The sequence below is a fragment of the Gymnogyps californianus genome, chromosome 1 (assembly GCF_018139145.2).
Source record: "Gymnogyps californianus isolate 813 chromosome 1, ASM1813914v2, whole genome shotgun sequence".
Lineage (NCBI taxonomy): Eukaryota > Metazoa > Chordata > Aves > Accipitriformes > Cathartidae > Gymnogyps > Gymnogyps californianus.
Window position 1 is genome coordinate 126,774,323 of NC_059471.1, and position 12,216 is coordinate 126,786,538.

Genomic DNA, 12,216 nt, shown 5'->3' on the forward strand with positions numbered 1-12,216 from the left:
GTAATTATTGAGCATACAGAAAGGACCAAGTAGTTGTTTTTATTTTTTGTGATCTGTTTCAAGAGCCCAACCGTAATTCCTCTGCTGCTGCTGTGTTTGTGTAGCATCTGGTTTCATGAGCTTAAGGAGAAAGGTTAGTCTGCTGATATTTAAGGTTGACGTGTGTGTTTGTATGCATACACATTGTTCTATACATACACACTGCATGGAGTACATTTTAACTGGAGATAAAGTGAACTGGGTTCAAACACATATGCACTGTCTTCCCCTATGTATTTGAAACAGTCTGGAGCTTTGATTTGATTTTTTTTTTTTAAAGTGCATTTAAAGCAAAATAACTGGCATTCACATACCCCATGGAAAACACGATAGCAGTGGAAAGCTTGACTATGCTAAACTCCTCAGACTTGACAATGCCAAAAGCAAATGGGGCAGTGACAGGCCTCGGTGTAGGCAGCTATTCTTGGGCAGCACCATTGGCAAGGAGGGAAGGCAGGAGGTGGTGGAAGGGAAATTGCTTTAGAGGTTGAATATTTGAACTGTTTTCAATTCCGACATAGCTGTGTCATTCCCAATACAGCTTCTTTTACGATGATTAATGACCTATGTCTTATGGATGTACACGTCTGACTCTCCCTAGTTCTGTCTTTCATCGTGTGTGTGTCCCAAGTGCCAGCATCTATTAGGAATAAGGCACTGTTGAAATTACAGTTTTACAAAAGATGCAAAATAATCCAATCCTAACAATCCCGACTGCCCGCACTGCTCTCCTCCCCTACCCTCCCTTTTTTGGGGGAAATACTGCATGTGATAGAGTTTATTCTTATGTTCTCTGAGTGTGTCAAAAGTAGGCCTTGGACAAATGTCTTAAGTCCATCAGCACCAAAGACGGGTAGGAATACACCCTCTCTCTTGTATGTAAGTGCATACATGCACACTGTTAATTGGGAGGGGGGGAATAACTACACCGTTCCCCTGCTGCTCCTCCCTGACTCTAGAGCCCAGCCTAAAGAACAAATTTCCAGTCCCCCATCCACAACATTTTCATTTACTGGATCATTTATGGAAGTGATCAAGGGATTTTTCATTCCCATCACCCAGGTGCTACAGGTTTTACAGGTGGATTACTGAAAGGGTAAGCTCCTGGAAAGCCTGCGTGGAGCTTCCTGCAGTGCAGAGGAACAGCACGGGTGGGCACCCACCCTCGCACTCGCCTGCCAGGCGGACACTACTCAGGGGCTGCTTTGCACTGACTCGTAAAATCAGAAAAGCTCCTACAGCGCAGCTGGCTCCTCCATGGAGTCAGGGACACTGACTGTGCAGTGGGCAAGTCTGCAGAGAAGCCGGGCAGCAGTTGGGTCCCTGTCTTTGCCCAAGAGCAGCTGTGGATTGCAAGCCGCTTTTCCGTTATGCCAACGCGCTCTTTTCTCTCCATGGTTTTGACCTGGGAACAAGCCATGTTCCAGTAACTGGGTGGGGTTTATTGGCCCTAAAAATACTGCAGTCAGCCCATCATAATATGCATTTGCTGTGGCAGCTGGTATATCCTTCTCCTGCTAAAACACTGAAAACCATCCATCAACTACCTTCCCTGAGCCAGGATCCCAGTGGCTCCTCTCACCCTTCACCAAAGGCTAGGGCCGCCTCGTAAAGCAGAGAATATAGTAGAAAGTAAGAAAAGCAAGCAGACAGTAGGGGTTATAGCAAAGAAAGCATGAGACCAGACGGTCTAGCATTTAAGCTCTACACTGGTCAGTTTAGCCACCATCGTTAAAATGGACTGAGATTAAAGGAGTCTAAACTGCTATGGACTGGGTTTTTAGAAGTGACACAAACCTTGGGTGGGAAATGAGTTGCCTCTTTTTCTTCTAGTGGTTTAAAAGTCATCTTGATAAGGCCACAAACTGCATTTGTCTTGTCAATGTAACTGCCTGCAAACAGTATGAACTGAAATCGAGTGAGTGCTTCACTCAGCTAGGATAGGAATGGGAGAGAAGAGCCACCCCATGCCCACTACGACTGCTCTGTAGGAGAGAGGAGCATCTGAGGAGGTGGTGGTGGAGGGTGTCTCCTTGGGAAGACCTGCTACGTGTGGAAAGGGAAAGGAGCTAATAGCATCTCTCCGCTCCCCTTCCCCTCACCACCACCTTTCTGTTTTGCTGGACACCTATAGACAAGTAGCACTTCTAAAGAGCCTCCTCCTGCGTCTCTCACCTGTGTAAGTTGGGGAAGGGGAGGAGGTTGGTATAATTACAAAAGGGGAAAAAGAAGGCACATGATTTTACTCAGTCCTGACTGAACCCACATTTTGAAAGCAAGGGCAGTTTAGGTGGAGGGCAAAAAAGTGCTCAGTGGAGCGGGTGCTCACTGAGAAGAAATCTCAGGGCAAAGGAAGAGGGAGAATAAAAAGGAAAGGCAGGAGAAATGAAGGCCACATTCAGCTTTCTGTCTGCTTGACAGTCTCAAGATTTGGCTGCATTATTGATCAGGAAGGAAAAGAGTCTGGTTGGTCTCGAATGTAGCCCAGTTACTATCTCCAGTTTTTGTTATGGCTGTTGGTGTCTTCCTCCTTCCCTTTTCTCCAGTCCCATGAGTGCCTGGAGCACTGCTTTAGTCTTTTTAAGCCTGTTCGTCAAAAATCGAGAACATGGCACACCTCTTTGGTCACCCTCAGCCTCTACTTCTCCTCAAATCCAGAACCAGTGATCAAACTGAGCAGTGCTCCCCACTGGTCGCTCCCACTGTTGGGGTGCCAAAAAGGCTTGAGTAGTGACTGAAAACGCAAACCATCCTCATGGTTTCAGCTGGGTTGGTGAGTTGGTCACAAAAGCCACTGGCCTGATGATGGGCAAACAAAGGGATCTGTTGACTGAGAAACTGGGATGTCATTTACAGAGGTCATTATGAGCATCGCAGCTCTCAGTCACTTAACCCCTTGTGCATCGCCATGTCTAGGTACCATGAGTTTTCTTTCTCCGTCAGTGACTGTAAGCCTTTCTCATTCCTGTGGTAGACGAGAGAAGAAGTAGAGCTGACGGCCCGGCTTTGGGATTCCAAAACAATGTTTTGCATTTTGCCCCCGAGTCTCTGCCTCAAAAATGCATTTAGTTTCTCTCTCCCCCTCCCACCGTCCGCCCCCCCAAATCTGCTCAGGCAATCATAAGGCAGAGTAATGAGAAGTAGGATCACCAACAGCTCTATGAAGACACAGGGTGGTAAAATGCTTCCACACAAACTCACAGTCCAGTGTTTGTGACATTTCATAAATAACTTTTTTTTTTTTTTAAAAAAGAATAACACAAGAACAATCCCTTTACTTACTCATCTGAAACAAAATAAACAGCAGTGGCTACAAACTTCTTCTTGTAACAATTACAAAAAAACTCCCAACAATACAATCCCCCAACTTTTAACACGCGCCTTGAATGGTTTTTTTTTTTATTTTAAACCTCAAAACTGCAGCATATCCTTAAGGGCAAACTTTTCAATTAGTTTTTTCTTTCTTTTCTTTTTTTTTTTTTTTTAAATAATGTGTTCACCAAAAAGAAAAAAAATTCCACAAAACAGTCTTGTACCAAGAAAATGCATTCAAAAATAGAAAATACTACACAACAAAAATATGTACCCTTCCTTTCCAAAAGAGTCTTCACAAAAATGTAGAAAAATGCCAACCATTTTTTTCCTTTCCTGAACACTTAACTTTCAACCTAGGGCACAATTATTTATTGACTTATAATGTCTGTTTTTGCATAAAATATGGAAGATAAAAACCAACTATCAGGACTGTGAAGTTACAAACAACATCTCATTATTCTCCCCACTCCACATTCCCTCCTTAGAAAACAAAACAGAGAAAGCCAATGTTTCAACAACTGATTGAAAGCCGTCAGGCTAGGAAAAACCATCAGCTGATATGGGGATTCAAAGATGCTGGCATAACAGAAAAATCATCTGCCTTTTAAAATGTATGCTCTTTGCATTTATCTCAACACAAGTCTCTGCCCCGCTGTACTCAAATGACCAGGCACTATGGAGACAGGACGCTGCCGGGCACAGAAAGATCCAGGAAGAATTTGGGGCAATAAGCCCAGGGACCGCATGTGGGTGCGTGCACGCGTGTGCACATGTGGTGTTTTACTCGCAAAAGAACTGTTGCCATTTTGAAAGACAGAGAGGATGTTTCCATATGCCTTAAAAGTGCAAGGGCCGTTTCTGGATCATAGTAGTTAAATACGCAAAAGTTTTACTATGCTTAATAGTCAAGTCCATTTTTCTGGCCAAGGCAGGCTCTTCAACCAGAGTTAGATCATATCAGTTCACGGCTGGGAGTGGGTAACAGCTGAAAGCTGGTAGGCAAAAAGTGTCACACCGAGGTGCATCCAGAACTGATTTATTCAGTGGGAAAGTGTTTTGCCTACCTTGAACACAGTTCAAGGGCTATTATGCGATTAACACAGCCAAAAGACCAACCGTTTCGACAGCAATAAAATCTAGCAGTGGGGACTTAGGTACTACGGGGAAGGCAGCTGTATCTTGCACGCATGTGGCTAAATCCATCCTTTGTGTACCTCCTTTGACTTCATTGCAATTACATCTGCTTGCACCAGGGATGAATTTGCCTCATGTGGTTCTGGATTTTATGACTGTTGGCCATTTAGGAGCCTGACCCCGCAAAACACTGTGCTAAAATACTCCAGATTGCAGAACTAGGATCAAAGAGGCTTCTCTCTTCTTTTGTTTGAGATTGATTGTTTGTTTTCTTTCTAGCATATCTTTTAGAGGATGCTTCCATAATAAGGAAGAAGAGGGGAGCTTTTTCTTAGCCTTTTCCACTGCGTGGCTGTGTGTTTTCCTTTTTTTCAAATGGCAAAATGTGTTTGTGTTTACTTCCAGTGCATTTTTTTCTCAAAAATTCAAAACAAAAAGGAAACATTACTTTTCCCATTCTTCAAAAGGAAAACAAAACCAAAACAGACTGATAAAGTACAATACAATAAAAATCAGGCATTATAAAAGACAACATGATGTGCAACAGCAATACCAAAGAAACAAAAATAAAATATATATATATATTAGGATACAAGTACGAATGAGCCAAGAAAGCTATCTAACCCCACTACCGGATGATTGGTAAGCATTGGTTAAGAAATAGGTAAGGCTATTCTGAGATTTCTAACTTAACACAGTTAACCACTGCTTCTCTCACACCTTCACTTCCTAAATTTTTCACCTTTCACTCACTGGTCTTTTATGTCTTGAAACTGATTTTTTTTCCTTTTCATATTTTTTGGTCTACAGTAGAATTACATGTTAATAACAACAGCAAAACAAAACTCAGGCTTGTTGTGAGAGTAAGTTGGTGCCACATCCGTGATGCAGAAGAAAGAAGACAGACAACAGAACAACCGCATTCAGTTTTTCACACACAAAGCATATTCGAGGGCAACAGCATAGTTGACCAAAACAAGTTTGGAGGGGCAAGCAGCAGAAGCTGTAGGTTTACAACTACACCAGCAACCAGAGCCTGGTCTTTTGCCTTTACCGGTGTCCTTGAGGACAACAGTAGCTCAGTTGCCCTGTGGCTTTGCCATTCTTGTCATCTGGAGCAACAGCTGACCTGCCATCTACTCACCACTAATTGCACTCCTGGTTCGATGGAAAACCAAAAGGAAAAGGAAAGGTAAAAGGCTCCTAGCTGGGGCCAAGGCTATCTCTTGGTCACCTTGGCTGATGTGACAAATCACCAGCCAGTGTGATACTAGAATCAATGAGGGAGGGCACCTGGCTGGCAGGCCATTTGGGAGCAGTCTTGAAGCAAATTCAGACTAAGGTGATGTGACAGATTGTTTAGCCCCCTCCATTAGGGAAAAAGTGATGAACACTGACAGGGTACTCTGGGATCGTTCTGTTAGTATAAATTCTCTTAGTTCAGCAGGGATGAGAAAGCATACGCTCTCTATTGCTTTTGAATTGCCTTCGTAAATGTCAGCATCACCAGCCACCAGAAATGCATTCTCTACAAACTTGGCTATAGTACTGTGACTGAAGCTCCATCGTGATTCCTAGCATTTTCTTTTTTCTGTGGAACTTCTGAAACGTAACATTTTCCTCAAGGGTAAGCTCTAAAATTACCATAATGTTGAAAATATCACTAGCATAACTACGCCACATAGTCCCAGCAAAAACTCAAGCTGATCCTCAGTAGTGCTTGTCAATGTCAAGGAAAGGAACGTACAGAAACAAGATGATCAAACAGTACAGGGAAGTTCTGTTTTGGATCTAGCCCACTGGCCAAAGTGATTTTCATTCAAGAGAAAAGGTGCAACAATGAAGCAGGATGACAAATGGAGGAGAATTATGGAAGTTAGTGTTTCTCCATCTGGAGAAAAAAAATAGGGCATTAAGTTATGTGGCATCTCTAGTCAGCAACATATGTTTTGGCTTCTTAAAATAAACCTCAAGTTATCCTTGGTTTCTCAGTCAAGCACTGTCTACATGGGGCTTTAGTACCATGCTGAAAAAAAAAAAAGAGTTTGTGCTATATTTAAATGCAGTTCCAGTTAAACTAGTTTCAAACTGACCATGTAAAAAGGAACAACTTATTTAAAAGCCATTAAAACTATACAATCACACGCCCAGGAACTGATCTGGTCGAGCACTGTAACTGAGTGGGAACATAGGCTGGAATTTGGCTTTTAAAAAATGGTTTGGTTCCTGTTTACATGGACCAGACAGGTTTTGTTGAAACTGAGTCAGCTGGAATCAGGTTTAAACAGGCTGAATTCAAACCCGGGTTTGGAGCATGGCTCAAAGCCCACTTCTTCAGGTTGCAGTACTTTTTAAAAACTAGTGCAAATGGCATCTTATCACAGCATTGCAAGCATGCAGTGTTCCTCTCCTTGTCCAGACATGGTTGCCGTCAGGTCACACCACAAGGGAGGAATGCAGCAATCAGTCAGCCAGAACAGTTCAAACTACAGAAGTTCTTTATTTTACCACAGCAGGAAAGGCACTCTGGACACAGCAGGCTCAGTAAACCCTCAGCTTCACTTTTTTTCTGGAGCAGTCCACTACTCCTCTTTGACAATGCAAATCCACTCTGACAGTAGCAATATATGCAGCTGCCTTAAACAAGAAAACAAAACAAAAACCTACCTAAACAAAAAAGGGGAGTATTGGCTCATAACCTGAATTAACTTCAGCAGACAGTCTTCATTTCCTCCCATATCATGACTCTGTAGCTGTCACTACTCTTACAAAAGCAAATGCCACTTTACAAATTAAAGGTGCTCTCCTGCCACTGTATTATGCTGGCTCTCAAATGAACTGTGCTTTTGTTGGGCATCCACTGCCTCATTACTGGAAGATGACCTTCCAGTGGTTTTCATCTTACAGGATTCCTGCAGATGGCTCAGAAAGAGACTGCATGTTCTACTGTCCTGCCTGCTTTTCAAGGGAAGTAGTTCATCTAACACTACATCAGGGGATATCTCCAGTTCTTCTCTTCCAGTCCTTTCAAGCCAGGATGGATGAAATCTAAGAGTGGACATCTCAGAGCTTGCCAGAAAAACACATCCTTAACTCCAAAGTCTCTCCTGGTTCCAGACAGACTTGTTCCTTCCCACCCACGACCTGCCTCTTGTATATTATTCCTCCTCTAGTTCTTGATACTTTTCTCAAATGAGGCAGCCCAACACACTGATCAGCAGCAATCCGCTTTGCATTGCGCAGCTCTGTGTAAGTCCTGTACTACCCATTCCTTGGTACTAATGAAGCCAAAATGTCTTAGCTTCAAGTCTAAGGAGAAATTCAGGGCATGAATAGATTTCTGACCACCCAATTACTCTAGACTTTCCTTAGCAATTGGATGACTACCTCCCCTTTTTTGTCCATGAAACCTCTGTGTACATTAGACAGGTGGTCCCTCCACTACAGGACCAAAGCAGATGCACTCATGTTTTACATTCTTCTCCCAGTTGCTATACAGAACATTTTTCATGATCCTGTTTTACCTTCTGGCTGAAGTTGTAATTATAGTCTTACTGAAGAGATTCAACACAAACTTTTGACAGTTTATAGACCACAAAGAGCTACAGCACAGATGGATCATGCTGCACATTACTACTGTTTTCCTTTTTCTCATATTATGCTTGTTGCAAAGTTAATGACCAAGGCATAGGCCAACATGCATCTTGACTGTAAAAATACTTTCCAACTTAGGATTCCATTTGGTTCCAGCCAAAAGCCTTCATAATGCTTGACTATCTGTTTGAGGAGAGAAATCAGACTGAAGATCTTAAAATGCTAGGCAGCATCTTTGCCTATGCAGGAATATTCCTTACTGTACTGAATTCCATGTCACCCTTTCTTGTCCAAATGTCCCTCTTGCTGCCTCTGCCCCAAAGGCTTGACTGGAACACCTTTAATTGAGTGTTCAGGATGACTGTTTATTGCACTGTTCCCATAACAGCCTCGGAAAGAAGTGCTTTTTTTCAGTGACCTTCCCCTTTGGTAAGCCTGCTTTGTGGCTTCACTTCTTGAGCTGAGAGATCATGCTTATACTGAAGGGATGCTAATCACAGTCAAACCTCTCTGAAGAGATCCTATCTGACAATGCAAGTTTTGACATCGGAACTAGGAATTGGTGTCTTTATGCTGAAGCCTTACGTTGGTTTTCATGCTGAGCAGTTCTCTTAACTCTCTCACAGCCCCAAAGAACACTCTCTAGGAAAAGGGGGGAAAAGATCTGTAGCACCCTGAAACTTGTGATGCTTCTTCAGTTTCTATTATAGTGCTTTTTTTTTACTTTTTTTTTTTTTTTTTTTTACAGAAGCTATCCAATACAGCTATCTCAGTGTCTGACTAGTTGCTTAAAGTAAAGGTAACCCCAGTTCTCTTTCAACCTGGTCAGGTTTACGGTACATCCTGTTTTCTGTGCCTATCCCTTTCTCTTCTCCCTTCCTGCTTAATTGGCCCCTTCCAATCCCACCACATGTAAATACATTTCAGTAGTGCAATGCAGTGCAGTGCAGTCATACTTAGTGCAAAAATAAAAAGCCTTATCCAGACCAAAAAAGCACAAACTCCCCCCCACCCCACCCAGCCCCAAGAAATCAGCTCTCAGTAAAAGTACACGAATGCCCCAAAACAAAGGGGGATTTGCAGTCTCCCAGCCACACTTTCACATGCTTCATTTTCTCTCCTCCCACTCAATGTAGAGATTTTATTAGCAGATAGGACATTTACCGAAATCATAGTAAGTCGAATGACAGAAATTGGAAAGGAGACAAGCCATTGTTTGGGGGCTGCAGAAAGAAGAGAGAACTAAATGGATACAGCAAAAAAGTCAGTAGTGGTTTTACACAAAGTTGTCAGATGCAAACTTTGCAAGGGCATACCTTGCAAAGAGCATGTGTAAGTGTGGATAAAAAACCTAAAAAGCTTCCCTGTTCCCAATATACAGTCCTTATTTTAACAGTGTCCAAGCTAAGGTTCTGTAGTGCAATCAACTCTTCAAAGTGGCAGCTCTCTGTGGCCACCCTAAAACAAATGGACAGATCAACACTAACTTTAGTTTTCTCCCTCTCACACAGACACGCACGTGCATGGACAACTCCTTCCCCCATCCTGCAAATACACGAGTATATATATAAAGGATTTTTTTCACGGCCCTTCTAGGGCTCTGGTGGGAAAAGCAGGAATTTTAACGACAGGCATATAAGCTCTTAAGTACCTCAAAATGAAAACACATAAGAAAAACAAAATAAAGCTCACTAATAACAAAGGCAAGCAGGTTACTGAATCCCAATCAGCCCATACCTCCCCTAGCCCATCTATCTCTTTTAACAAAATAAAACATCTGCCAGGGCTTGCCACTCATTAAGATATCACTTGGGAAAACACAACAAAGACTTTGGGGTACTCACTGGTTTGGAGATTAATTTCAGTTTGGACAGCCACAAGAGCCTCCATCTAACCCTCATGACTACTAGAAAGGAGCATGGGGAACCACTAAAACAGTGTAAGAGGCCACAACAGGGAAGGAGGAGCAAGAAAGGGAAATGTATGGAAAACGGAACACATTAGGGCAATACTGCTGCTGCTATACTAATCTCACTGTAACTGCTCAGTATATAGAGGAATATTGCATGCTGCTTCACTTAGGCTCAGGCACATGCTCGCTCATGCCTTCTGCCTCTTCTCCCACTCCCAGTCCCTTGTTGAAGATGGCAGCCCACCCCAGAATGTAAACAAAAGCAAATAGCAACAAATAAACCAAAGATAACTGAGAAGCAGGTTCCTCCTTTTTCTTTCTCTTGCAAAGACAGAAGAACTGTGCCCTCGCCCCCAGGCACACAGATACACTCTGTTTCATCCTAGTGCGTAAAAGCATTTCACATGCACAGAAATAAGGAAAGAACCTAAGAGAAAGAATCTAAATAAGGGTGCAGGGATCCCGAATATCCACCTCCAAAACAGAAAAATGCCAGGCCGTAAAGACTTTTGCTATTTATCTTTACCAATGAGCCTATCATGAAAAATAAAGAGAGCACAATGGAATCACTAGCCACGGCAAGGGGCCAGCACCTAAACCCAGTCTCTCTGGGTGCAGAGCTACAGTGGTGTGTCCCATGCCAGAGCATACATGAGACACAAAACGGATAGTGCTTGCTAGCTCTTCTGTAAAGTTGATAAACATCAATTTAGCCAGTATAATCAGCAGCAATGAATTTTCTTGCTGTTCAGCTGTGTGTACTTTGAGAGTGTCCCACCTGTTTGCTGAAATGCTAAGTTCACACTAGACTACGTGGTTTCCCATCCATTCTCTTGCATACACAATGCAGTAGCACTTTTTTTAAAAAAAGTCCACAGAAAAGCTTGATGTGTAGTCTGAATTTGGGGTTATATAATCAGATATTACAAAGAAACAACTTTATTTCACCCACATGAATATGTGATCACCATTACAGAAAAGGTATGGCCAGAGCGCTTCTGGGTAAAGCAGTCAGAAACCTAGAATCAAGTAATTCCAAATATCCAAATACTCAAATGCTTTTACATTGTTCTGGCAATAGAAAAGTGACACAGCAAGGGTGTAAATTAGAGAAAAGCGATTGCTGTGTATCATATATCTACACTAGCTGTTGTGGCTCACTGTTTAATTATTTAAGATAAACATGCCATCACCAATCAAACCCAAAGAGGCTACATGCTTGCGGAATGAAAGACTCAAGGCTATTTATGATTCTGGACAAAAAAAGTCCCACGCCTTGTTCAAAGGGAAGCAGCTGTCCTGCCCTGTATAGTTCTTTTGAATTAAGCCTCCCAGCAAGAAGGAGAGACTATTTAATCACAGAGCCCTTAACACAGGCAAAATCTGCCTGGTGGAGTGAAATCAAATCTTGAGTCAGTTTTATGAAGAATAGAAACTTTGGGCAGATACATGCTAAATTATGGGGAACAGTCCTGTGACATCTTGAAGGGTGTGTATGAAACTAGCTTTTAGGACTACAGCTTTCTGTAGGACTCCAGATGCTTTCCCTGTCAGAGAAAATGCACTGAAGTCAACAAAAGAGCATGTGGGTCCCACCTGCAGAATTTGGCCCACAGAGTATTGGTCCAATCAATTTTCAGGGTTAAGTACACACCTCACTGATGCTGACAAGAAAGGTCACGCAGTGCATCCTGCCTGAACTGAGCAGCCTATTTATCTTATGTTTGACAACAAAAGCTCATTATGGGTGGAGTTTATGGGAAACCACCAATTTTCTGCTTCATTTCATTCTAAGAATTTCTTTGAATCTGAACTTTGGAGCAAGGATCTGGGTGACTGAATGCTCAGCACATATGAAACTGGGAATAAATTCCAGATTTAAAGGATCCCTTTGAGTAGCAGTCCAAGCTACATCCTGGCATTTGGACAAAGGAAACGGGGCACCCCAAAAGACAATGAAATTTGTTGAAGATACTTGTGAACAAGTAGTTCTGACTCCAATAAATGAAAGAGTGACACCTCTTCCACCAATAAATAGGAACTATAAATTTTTAAAAAGATATTCATGTATTAAAAAAAGAGCAGCAGCAGATACTGGAGATTCAGTCTTTTCCTCTAAGTGGCACAGGTGAAGAGCAAGTCCCTTGTATGGAGTTCAAGCATTCCTCTCTCCTGGGAGGCCCCCCAGTCTTTGGTGCAAGCATCCCCAAGGTGGGGGACTC